Source organism: Thermobia domestica, chromosome 6 (assembly GCF_964235325.1).
Source record: "Thermobia domestica chromosome 6, izTheDome1.hap1.1, whole genome shotgun sequence".
NCBI classification, from domain to species: domain Eukaryota; kingdom Metazoa; phylum Arthropoda; class Insecta; order Zygentoma; family Lepismatidae; genus Thermobia; species Thermobia domestica.
In genome coordinates this window covers 123,395,701-123,407,279 of record NC_137459.1, presented here as the reverse complement: position 1 = coordinate 123,407,279, position 11,579 = coordinate 123,395,701, and the positions used below count along the sequence as shown (strand labels likewise).

At 41.3% G+C, this 11,579-nt stretch overlaps 1 pseudogene; it reads right to left on the bottom strand.

Annotated features, from left to right (window-relative positions):
• Nucleotides 1-10,709: 10,709 nt before the first annotated feature.
• Nucleotides 10,710-11,135, bottom strand: LOC145687295 (protein GVQW3 pseudogene; annotated as a pseudogene).
• Between the last annotated feature and the right edge of the window lie 444 nt (nucleotides 11,136-11,579).

The window sequence follows — 11,579 nt, the reverse complement described above, 5'->3', positions numbered from 1 at the left end:
TGCAGAAATTCATCGGCAGATTTGCGAAATGTACGGTGATACTGTTATGAGTGCAAGCAAAGTGCGTAAGTGGGTACGAGAAATCAAAAATGGCCATGACAACGTCCATGATGAGGACCGCTCCGGTCGCCCTTCTTCGATTACAGACGATTTGCTGCTTCAGTTGAAGAGAGGGTTCGTGAGAACAGGCGCTTCACAATAACAGGTCTCTCAAACGAATTTCCTGATGTGTCGAGATCAGTGCTTTACAAAATTGTTTTTGAACACCAAAAGTTTAGGAAACTGTGCTCCCGTTGGGTCCCGAAACTCCTAAAGAGGATCACAAAAACCAAAGATTTGAGTGTGCCATGAAGTTCTTGACTCGTTATCACGAAGAAGGTGACAGCTTCTTGAGTCAGATCGTAACTGGAGACGAAACATGGGTTTCGCATATCACGCCCGAATCGAAGCAACAGAGTATGGAATGGAGACACACACACTCGCCTGTAAAGGTGAAGGCCAAACAGACTGTCCCAGCGCAAAATCATGGCATCGGGGTTTTGGGATAGGCATGGTGTTTTGTTGGTCGACTTCATGCAACGAGGAACCACTATCAATGCAGAAGCATACTGCCAAACCCTGTGAAAGCTACGCAGAGCGATTCAAAACAAACGACGCGGCATGCTGACAAAGGGCATTGTTCTTCTCCATGACAATGCAAGACCTCACACTGCAGGTCAGACCCGCGATTTGTTGGACAGTTTTGGCTGGGAAGTTTTAAACCACCCACCCTACAGTCCTTATCTTGCGCCGAGCGATTACCATCTGTTCCTCCACCTCAAACAACACCTTAGTGGCAACCGTTACAATGATGACAACGATGTGAAAACGGCTGTGAACTCTTGGTTATCGGAGCAGGCGGCAAGTTTTTATGAAGAGGGTATTTTGAAATTGGTTGAGAGGTATGATAAGTGTTTGAACTAACTTGGCAACTATGTCGAAAAATAGAGTGAAGTATGTAGGTCTGAAAATACATTTACTTTTTTGAAATAACCTTTCGTTGTGTACTTATGTTCAAACGCCTCGTATATTAGGTCTATATAAATCTGCACACTTTAACTGAGACTACAAAAATCACACCAGTTGTTTAAATTCTTCGGCTACATTTGTTAACAGCCTAACTATAACTGAATATTTGAGTTAAGTTTGGGGCTTATGCCATTTTTCATACTTCTGTCCTTTTAAAGCTATGTTCATCATAACATTATTTTTCATCTATTTTTAAAACCGTTAATAAAAAGTATACATGAAACATTTACTACAAATTAACAAAAGTAAATTTAGAATTATATACCTACCTAGCGAAAAAAGAAATTTAAAAACAAAACAGGAAAATGAAAGTAAAGTCACCGCTTTATGCTTGAAGGAGCTTTCGCATCTCCTTGCTTTTTCCACACATTTTGTCAGTAATAACATTGTCTATTTTGATCAGAATGTATATTTCTGAGTTCATCAAGAACAATGATTCCAGATGTTCATCTGTAAGTCTTGAACGGAGTCTTGTTTTTATGTAACGCCACTAGCGTCTCTAACGGCGGGAGTGGGAGGGAGAGACATGTAAAAATGATCCAAAATGGCCGAGATTAGAGTGAAATCAATATATTTCGAAGTCGCTGAGATCATTAATGGTACCACTAAAGCCTAAAACAGAAAGGGCAAGGCCGTAGGCCGAGTAAAGACGGGATCTGGGGGCGGAGCATTGGGGGTGGGAGGGTTGATATATAAAAATCATCCAAAATGACCGATATTAGAGTCAAATCTATAAATTTCAGGGTCAATAAGATCATTATAATGACATTCCTGAAGCCAAAAACAGAAAGAGCGAGGCCGCAGGCCGAGCAAATACTGGGATTTGGGGCGGAGCGTGGGGTTGGTAAGGATGATATGTAAAAATCGTCCAAAATGACTAATATTAGAGTCAAATCTATATATTTAGTGGTAAATCTAAGGTCATTAATAGCATTCCCACGCCGAAAACAGAAACAGTGAGGCCGCAGGTCGAGCAAATACCGGGGTCTAGGGTGGAGCCCTAGCTGGCCAAAGGCTAGCGAATTTATAAAATAATTACGTACCTTTGTTTGTTTTTTTTTTTTTTAATGTGTTCAGAGAGGAAACTGTGCGCCTTCTCGAGCCTAAGACGGGTCTTAGCCCCTCCCGAGGAGGGCGCAAAAGCACTGATGTGAGGAGGGCGCAGCGGCCATCGGGCCGGTACTTGATTATGGCCAGTCCACCCCTGGTCGTTACCTTCACATCGTTTTGTGCCGTTTTGTGCGTCTACTTCCGTTTTGTGCGTCATGGGAAGTGGGTCAAAATGGGCTTGCAAGATGGGACGAAAATGACCAAGAGTTCCGCTACTATCGAATTTCGAGGTCGTTAATTTCACATCGCGTACCCTTTTGTGCGCCTATTTGGACGTTTTGTGCGTCACTGGAAGACGGTCAAAATGGGCCTCGAAGGTGGGACGAAAATGACCCACTGCTCCGCCAGTACCGAATTTCGAGGTCCTTCCTTTTGCATCGATTACTGAATTTTCGTGCTGTTTCGTGCCCCCATTTCCACGTTTTGTGCGTCACCAGAAGTGGGTCAAAATGGGCTTCCAAAATGGGACGAAAATGACCCACTGTTCCGCCAATATCGAATTTCGAGGTCGTTAATTTCACATCGCGTACCCTTTTGTGCGCCTATTTCGACGTTTTGTGCGTCACTGGAAGACGGTCAAAATGGGCCTCGAAGGTGGGACGAAAATGACCCACTGCTCCGCCAGTACCGAATTTCGAGGTCCTTCCTTTTGCATCGATTACTGAATTTTCGTGCTGTTTCGTGCCCCCATTTCCACGTTTCGTGCGTCACCAGAAGTGGGTCAAAATGGGCTTCCAAAATGGGACGAAAATGACCCACTGCTCCGCCACTACCGAATTTCGAGGTCCTTCCTTTTGCATCGACTACTGAATTTTCGTGTTGTTTCGTGCCATTTCCACGTTTCGTGCGTTACCAGAAGTGGGTCAAAATGGGCTTCCAAGGTGGGACGAAAATGACCCACTGTTCCGCCTCTATCGAATTTCGAGGTCGTTAATTTCACATCGCGTAACCTTTTGTGTGTGTATTTTGACGTTTTGTGCGTCACTGGAAGACGGTCAAAATGGGCCTCGAATGTGGGACGATAATGACCCACTGCTCCGCCACTACCAAATTTCGTAGTCCTTCCTTTCGCATCGACTAGTGAATGTTTCGTGCCGTTTCGTGCCCTTATTTCAACGTTTTGGGCATCACCAGAAGTGTGTCAAAATGGGCCTCCACAGTGTGACCAAAATGACCCATTGTTCCGACACTATCGAATTTCTAGGTCGTTTCTTTCGCATCGTTTAGTGCCTATTTTTTCAAAAAAGTTTTCTGTACCTACTTCCTCGTCTTGTGCGCTACCGGAAGTGAGTTAAGCAGGCCTTTAAAGTGGGAGTTAAATGGCTCACTTCCGCCACTATCGAATTTCGGGGTCGGTTCTTTCCATCGTTTAGGGCCTGTTTTGTACGTTTTTTGCGTCACCAGAAGTGTGTCAAAATGGGCCTCCAAAGTGTGACGAAAATGACTCACTCCTCCGCCACTACCGAATTTCGAGGTCCTTCCTTTCGTATTGACTAGTGCCTGTTTTGTTACGTTTTCTGCACCTATTTCTCGTCTTGTGCATCACCCGAGGTGAGTTAAACGGGGCTTTAAAGTGGGAGTTAAATGGCTCACTGTTCCGCCACTATCGAATTTCGGGGTTGGTTCTTTCGCATCGTTTAGTGTGTATTTTGTACCGTTCTGTTCGCCTACTTCCACGTTTTGAGCATCACCAGAAATGCGTCAAAATGGTCTATCAATGTGTGAGGAAATGGAGCCATTCTTCCGCCACTATCGAATTTGAAGGTCGTTTCTTTCGCATCGTATAGTGCCTGCTTTGTACTGTTTTGTGCTCCTAATTCCACTTTAGTGCGACAACGAAAATGGGTCAAAATGGCCTACAAGTATAGCGGAATAACTTAATGCTGTTACGTCAGCATCGAATGTCGAGGTCGTTTCCTTCACATTTTTAATGCATGATTTGTGTCGCTTTGTGCATCAGTGGGAGAGGGTCAAAATGAATATGGATTCGACACAAATTCTACTACTTTTACATGTCCCGGTGAACCCCCCTCAGACCCCCTTGGTTCGAATTGTGAAAAAATCTCCTCTGGCCCCCACCAACCCCCAACCAATACCGCGAAAACTATGAATGTGAAACTAACATCTGCCATTTTCTACTACTTTTTACATATGCCGGTAAAAGTCCCTATAATCCTCTGGTTCCAATTTTGAAAAACAATGCCTTTGGCCCACAGCCGATGGGGGCTGTATTTGGAAGTCAACGCCTGTGGAAGTATCACCATTCATCTCAGCGACAGCGAAAACTATGGATTTGACACTAATATCGGTTACTTTCCATTATTTTTACATGTCTCGCAATTCCCCACCCCCGGTGACTCCCGACCCGCATACAATGGTGGCTAAATTTGAAAATCATCGCTAATGACAGTATCACCGTTGATCTCAGCCACCGCGAAAACTACGGATTTGACATCGGTCATTGTGGATTATTTTTACATGTCTCGTGATGCCCCCCTTTATAATGCCCCCTTTCTTAGCTGATGGGGGCTAAATATGAAAGTAAACGCGGTCTTGAGTTTCATCATTGAGCTCAGCTATCCCGAAAACTATGGATTTGACATTAATATCGGTCATTTTCGATTATTTTCACATGTCTCGGAATTCCCCCCTCTGGTGACCCAAGGCCCGCATACAACGGTGGATGAATTTGAAAGTCATCGCTAATGGTAGTGTCGCCATTGATATCAGCAACCGCGAAAACTATGGATTTGACACTAATATCGGTCATTTTGGATTACTTTTACGTTTCGGTACCCCCCCCCCCCACGGCCCGCAGCCGAATACGGTGAGTTTGGAAGTTAATGCGATCGGAGTTTCACCATTGATCTCAGCGACCGCGAAAACTATGAAATCGACACTGATATCGTTCTACTTTTACATGTCCCGGTAAACGCCCCCCTGAGACCCCCTGGTTCGAATTTTGTTGAAAACGCTTTGCCTTAGTGTGGGACCTGGACCAAGGTATCTTTGATCAAAATTTGGTAACTCTCGGTCGACTTTTCTGGTCCCCAGGCCGGTCCCGGTTAACGTCCCCTGGAGACCCCCTAGTAAGAAATTAAAAAAAAAAATCTTCGTCTTGGTCTGGGGCCTAGACCAAGCTACCCGTGACCAAATTTTGAAAAGTTTCGGTCCACTCGTCTTGTCCACAGACCGCACAAAGATAGACAGACAGACACACGAACAAACTCTATTTTATTTATATTAGAAAGGTCAGATCCGCCGTTATTGTATTAGTGCGGTGCTTGAGCGATTGGTCGTAGAAATTCAAACTCCGATGAGTGATAATTTTATAGGCTTGTTTTATTACAAGTTTAAACTCTTTAGTCAGTAGAGAAGAGGGCGTAAATCATGGGTCAGAGTTGATGACAATGGGTTTTGGTGGGTCTGTGGGTCACAGTGGGTAAGAGTGGTTTATGGTGGGTGGTGGGTCACAGTGGGTCACGGTGGGTCGTGGGTCACGACGGGTGGTGAGTCAATTGGTCGTGGCTAAAGTTTTCATTGCCCCACGCCCTCTCTGAACTACAGTGTTGAAAATTAATCAGTGAAAATCAATTGCAATTGATCAATCAATTGAAAGTAATTGCTGTGGAAATCAATTGCAATTGAATCAATTGCCAATTAATTTCAATTGCAATTGAATTACAGAATTCAATTGCAATTACTTTCCACTGCAATTACTTTCAATCGATTGATCAATTGCAATTGATTCTCCTTTATTAATGGCCAACTGCAATTAACAATTAACCATTACTTTTTTCAATTGTTAATTGCAATTAACAATTAAATTTAGAGATTAATTGTTAATTGTTAATTCAATTGAAATTTGCCCAACACTGGCATGAATATTAGTGAAATTTGCCTACTGCTCTTTCTCTTAAGAAGTAATTTGGTTAAAGTTAACAAAACCTCACCAGATCAAAGAGCATATTAAGAGCTCAGTTTTATTCGAGAGACCTATTTGTTGCAACAGAAACACTTCATGATGGTAGGCTTGTACGTAACTGTAAAAGTTCTGTAATTAGTGCACATCCACGAATAAACGACATAACAGAAATGAGTGCAGACTATTAATTTTCAACTAGCTGAACCTGCTCTGTCTACACAGTACATCATTCACATATGGGCATGAATCTCCATGTTATTCCTCATATATGTACATGTCCCTTTACAGATACAAGTGAAGGACGTCTTCATAAAAATCGGCAAGGGTTATCATAAAGGGAATTTTTTTCAATATCTCGCACTGTTCCCAAGATTTGAACCCACTTTTGGTTTTAATTTCTAATTCATATATGACCGGTGTTTTCTTTTTTTTTGCATGCAGTATGTAATAAGTAAATAAACTACACGCACAATTAATTATGTCAGTGATATACGGTGTACATTGGGTAAAACACTCCAAACAATGAAGATTCATCTTAGACTGGAGAAATGGTTATGCTTCGTTTTCCATTATCATTTGGCCATGGAACAAACCTGAGAGATATACAACCCTATATACAACTATGTGGTGTTGGAATATATAACTCGTAGGGTATGATGCTTTACTTTTTTTAAAATTTCAGTACTTTCATTGTACACCTAAAAATGTAATAAAGAAATAAAGCCATGTTTTTTTTAAATATTCAATTAGAACTGGACAATTTACAGAAAATTTGGAATCGACCAATGAAAACGGCACGTTTCTAGCACTTGTGGATTTCTAGATCTCATTGTTGGAAAGATTGGAGACAAACATATATACTTTTCTGTGGGGACAAACATAAAAAACCTAGTATTTTAATATATAGATAATAATTGGAATAGTTTTGGGTGCTTTTTTTTAATATTCGCAACATTGAAATTTCTGAACTTATATTTTTGACGCGTTTGAGAAAAAAGATTCTATTACTAGTAAAATTACCCTAATACAAATATTTGCATTTTTTAATTTTTCCAATTTTTTCGGGGAAAAAATCAAAAAAAAAACCAGGTTCAAAATTTCCGGAAATCTTACAACACTAGTTCAGACACACTTGCACTTTGCCCAGCATTAAAGTCTAATGTTAGTTCCGACACAGTTCGCAGCCTGTCTTGTTTTAACAGTCTGCCCAACCTACGACGTCCGACATCTGTAATGAGGTGGGGGCGCCAACCCGTAGACGTTTGGACGTCGTTTGCCATTGGTTTCGCCACTTGTAAAAGACACTCACCACAGCACTCCTCGAAATCCGACAAGTCTTGCAGTTTACGAAATTCTCTTGATGAGTACAGGGTCAATCCTCCTTAAAGTAGTAGGACTGACGAGGAAGGTCTATAAACCGTGAGAGTTGAATTTTGATGAAAATTTGAGATAAGATTCAGTTTGAGTTGCTAAGTAACGTAGTAATAGTCACTCGATTCGCAAATGCTTCGTTGAGCTGCTACACCGACGCCATCTTGAAATCCTTTAGGCAATGTCCAAGAATACCCTTTTAGCACAAAAATTAAAAAGCTTTTTATATATCTGACTTCAGTATTGTAAACCAAGGTAGATCATCTATATGCGAGAGTACTTCCAGTGCATGACCGCCATCTTGAAATTCGCCATATTGAATCGCCGTCAAATATGATAAATAGCAAGGGGGTCATGTGGGAGTATCAAATAGCGCTGGAATTTACTCCTGCATTCATTTCCGTAACCAAAATTTAGATATCTGTTTTCACTTCAGAGTTAAGAGCCATCTTACCCACAGGAACATATAAAAACTGTGCGAGTTAAACTTGTCATGAAACACAGTCGTGCGAGCACTTGCATGGTTTTAACTAATGCAGTAGTTAATGCAGTACAATAGCAACTATACCAATCAGATCTTGAGACTAGTAAGAGAAATCGTTAATTAAATTGAAAGTTCTGTAGTGAAAAATGGAATATCAGCATGCTACAAGTTATACTTATTTCAAAGTGCGATGGAATAGACTGTTGGTTGATGAAACACATGCCTAATAGTACTGACAAGCAGAGAATACCAAAGGGATTGTTCGGATATATATTAGAAAAATTATATAAACTGGTACATATTAGTTGAACGACCAAAATGGTTCGGATTCCACTATAATCAGTAGGTCCACGTCTCCTTTAGCGTAGCAGGCATGTGGGACGTTGAATTGTATCAAACCAAAAAATTCTTTTAGGCAATTTTACGTGGTCCATTATAGTGTGTTAAGTTTTATTCTCCAATCTAGAAACCTTAGCAAGGACCATCATTGTTGCAGAATATTACGTTCCTTTACAATACTCATATTTGACGACCTATAATTTACCGTGCATATTACGAAGTTAAAATACTTTAATGTATTTATTGACAGTTTCTCTAAATACAATCGATTTATTGCTGCCACATTGATCAATGAAGGAGATTTAAATTATCAGTTCACAGCCAATTTTTAGAAGATACAACTGGAAACTTAGAATTCACTTTTCTTGTGTCTGCTCTGCTATTAGTGATAAGAGAATGCATGCACAACTGCTAAGAATATGTGGCAGTAAAGATTATTACAAGATTCAATTCCAAGTTGCAATCCATAAAACAAGCCTCTTTCTTACTTTTCCCTTCAATATAAAATAATTAAATATCTGCATCTTTCCACTTTTAACGATAAAACACTTGCTTATAATAAGGGCAAGACTAGTTTTCATATCAAAACTGTGATAAATAACTGATTGTAGCAGGTGTTCACTTGTTCGGTGTACAAGTTATATGGCAGAATTTTTATAAAGAAAATGCATTCTGTTGTGTATCATCAATTTTGTGCGTCAGTCCTAAAGGACATGCTTGCATATGCATGGCAGAAATGTGAGTACGTAACAAGAACAATAGTTAGTTCATTTACAAATGTTCTGAAGACTAGCAGAAAATAGTGTCTGTGGTCATGAAGATTGTGACGGAAGTGCATTTCTTAAGTGTTTGCACTGTTCCATGATGCTGTGTGCTAATTACTACGTTTTGGATCTCCATCATCACAATTGAAGAGCAAAAGGTTAGTAAGTTAATATTTGCTTATGTGCAATAGTTTATATTATTTTTCTAATATTTTTTCTATTAATTTTCTAATAACTTCAAGACAGATTCTTTAAAACCATATGTGCCGTTCCACCTAACTTATATTATAGCATTTAAATGCTATGCATAATCGCAACACACACAGACTCATATATATAGCGATTTTGAAATAGGTATAATTTGTTACAGTGCTGCTATTCCATTTTTCACTACAGGCATTTCAATTTAATTAACGATATCTCTCACTAGTCTCAAGATATGATTGGTATAGTGGCTATCGTAGATCAAATAAGTACTATTGCATTAGTTAAAATCATGCAAGTGTTTGCACGACCGCATTTCATATCACAAATTTTACTTGCTCAGTTTTTGTATGTTCCTGTGAGCGAGAGAGCTCTTAACTCTGAAGTGAAAACAGATATCTAAACTTTGGTTACGGAAATGAACTCAGGAGTAAATTCCAGTGCTATTTGATACCCCACATGGCCCCCTTGCTATTTATCATATTTGACAACGATTCAATATGGCGCCTTTCAAGATGGCGGCCATGCACTGGAAGTACTCTCCCATATAGATGATTTGCATTGGTTTACGATACTGAAATCAGGTATATCAAAAGCTTTTTCATTTTTGTGCTAAAAGGGTATTCTTGGACATTGACTACAGGATTTCAAGATGGCGTCGGTGTAGCAGCTCAACGAAGCATTTGCGCATCGAGTGACTATTACTACGTTACTTAGCAACTCGAACTGAATCTTGTCACTAATTTTCATCAAAATTCAACTCTCACGGTTTATGGACCTTCCTCGTGAGTCAATTAAAAATAAGATATTGACAGAAATAACACTTACTCTTACTATTCTTCCAAATATGATCCTCCTACATCCACACACCGCTGCCAGCGAGATTTCCAATTTTCATACGCTTCCTGGAAGGTGGAAACTGGAATACTGTTCAGCTGCCTCGTCACGGCCTGTTGTAATGCTTCCACCGAGCCGTGATGATGCCCTTTCAGGGTGGTTTTGAGGCGGGGGAAGAGGAAAAAGTCTGGTGGGGCAAGGTTGGGTCTGTAGGGTGGCTGAGGTAAGGTTGTAATGTTATGTTGGACCAGATACGCCACCACTCAAAAGGCTATGTGGCTCAGTGCAGTGGCATGATGCAGTCGCCAGGAGTTTGCGATGGCTGGGCGGACGCGGACGATGCGTTTCCTCAGCCGTTCCAGGACCTAGAGATAAAAAAACTGCATAGACAGTCTGTCCGTGTGGAACAAATTCCCTGTGGATCACTCCTTGTGAATCGAAAAGGCAAATGAGCATGCTTTTCACTTTTGATTTCGTCATGCGCGCCTTTTGGGGGCGTGGGGAATTTCGGGACTGCCATTCCGCGCTTTGACGTTTAGTCGCAGGGTCATACTCAAACGTCCACGTCTCGTCCCCAGTCACCACATTGTCTAACAATTTTGGATTTTCACTCACTTCTTCGAGAAGGTCCTGGCAGATCGTCCTTTTGCTCGCCTGTCAGCACTCGCGGCACCAACTTTGCACAAATTTTCCTCATTTGCAATTGTTCGTGCACAATTTCGTGATTTTGGGTTTTAGCAATACCAATTTCATTGGCAATCATGCGAACAGTCAATCTTCGGTCACTGTCCAGCAAATTCTTCACTCTTGCAACATTTTCCTCCGTTTTGGAGCTCGAAGGTAGTCCTGACCGTGCAGCGTCTTCAACTTCTTCTCTCCCCTCCCTAAACAGCCTGTGCCGGTCAAACACACTCGATCTTCCAAAGGCGTTATCACCGTATGCCGTCTTGATCATTTCATGAGTCTCTTTCCCAGTTTTACCGAGCTTCACGCAAAATTTGATGGCGTAACGCTGTTCCAAAAGATTGGCCATGACGCAGCGTGAGGAGGGTCACTCGCAGAGGTTACGATGACGAGCGATCTTTACCCTGCTATGGCTGGCAGCCGACTGGCGCTGCTTCCTGTCTTTCCTTAATTGCACTAAATAAATGCCCTTGTTCCTTGTAACGCCACCCAAACTTTACGCTGCACACCTCCTGATCCCTTAGGGTCGAATGTTTGAAGAATAATATTATTCTTTGATACGAATCAAACGTTTCCGGCCAACGCCCGACCGGATCTCCAGTAAACAAATTGCAACGGCCAATCGAATAACAGAAAACATATTTTAAACCCATATTAGGCGTTATGGGTTCACTTGCCCAGAAAACACGTACGTGTACGACACATGTGCCCTATCCATGCATAAGCCGTACATGTGCACATGTGCATTTGTGTGGACGATGAACACATACATAACCCGTGCATAAGCCGTACA